The sequence below is a fragment of the Octopus bimaculoides genome, chromosome 11, assembly GCF_001194135.2.
Source record: "Octopus bimaculoides isolate UCB-OBI-ISO-001 chromosome 11, ASM119413v2, whole genome shotgun sequence".
NCBI classification, from domain to species: domain Eukaryota; kingdom Metazoa; phylum Mollusca; class Cephalopoda; order Octopoda; family Octopodidae; genus Octopus; species Octopus bimaculoides.
Window position 1 is genome coordinate 66,992,851 of NC_068991.1, and position 1,321 is coordinate 66,994,171.

Sequence of the window (1,321 nt, forward strand, 5' to 3'; positions counted from 1 at the left end):
CTTATTCTTTGGAAGCCTAGTACTTATTCTATCGGTCTCTTTTGCCAAACTGCTAAATTACAGGGATGTAAACACACCACCATCGGTTGTCAAGCGATGCTGGGGGGGGGGTGACAAACACAGACACACAAACATATACACACACATACATACATATATATACATGTATACGACAGGCTTCTTTCAGTTTCCATCTACCAAATCCACTCACAAGGCTTTGGTCGGCCTGAGGCTATAGTAGAAGACACTCGCCCAAGGTGCCACGCAGTGGGACTGAACCCAGAACCATGTGGTTGGTAAGCAAACTACTTACCACACAGCCACTCCTGCGCCTATTTATTAAAGTTGATGTTATTTTTAAGCCATAAATTTGCCCTGAGAGGACAAGCTCAAACCCATGATAAAAGGTGTTCTAGCTGAAACTATATTTTCTTTTTTTCGTATCTAATGCATATGGAACCATATTTTCTAACTTGAGTAATCTCCTAAGTAAAAATGAGCCTAAAGCTATAAAATAATCCTGTAGCTAAAACAAGTTCATTGATAGAACCTTACAGGTTAGTAACAGTAGTGAAAGAATGTGCTAGAATCTTTTCTACTCTAGGCACAAGACCTTTGGCTGTCAATCGTAAATGACACTCTTTTTGTGTGGATCCCAGTAGGCCAGCAGGAATTTCCAGAAGTGCAAGCATGGTCTGAAGATCTCCATTCTGGTGTTAAGGATGTTCCTTGGATCGAGGGAGTCCTTTAGTATCCTTGCCCATTCAGCTATGCATAGTTTACAATGCTTGGTGTCATTTATGTAGGGGCCTGGATTTTTTAGGATTCTCCATGATATTATGTGTGGAATTCCATTGTCTTCAGCTGCCATACATGGCTGGCTAATGATGTAATGTACCTCCTTTCCAGTATCTTGAAGGGGGGGGGGGTCTGTGGTTGGAGAGGTGTTGCTTGAATGTATTACCAGAGCATCCAATGTATCTCCATGTGCGGGTATTGGTGATGTTGTATCTGCTGGTGTTGACGCTGCTGTTTGTGTTGGTGTTGTTGAAGGTAGCAGTGGTGCAGGTACCACTACTACTAGCGTTGGGAATGGTGCTGTTGTTGTCATGGTCACTTTTATATATACACATATATATATATGTATATATATGTATATATGTATATGTATATGTATTTGTATGTATGTATGTATGTGCATGCGTGTGTTTGCGTATGTATACATGTATGTATATGTATATGCGAATCTGTTTATTTGATTAGGTAATAGGCGTAGAGGTATAGCTATGTGTATGTGCATGAATATATTTCTATTTATACA

General features: G+C 40.0%; 1 protein-coding gene across 1 annotated transcript in view; it reads left to right on the plus strand.

Annotated features, from left to right (window-relative positions):
• Positions 1-1,321, plus strand: part of LOC106878081 (uncharacterized) — a 50,584-nt gene that overhangs the window by 35,232 nt on the left and 14,031 nt on the right. The window lies entirely within an intron of this gene.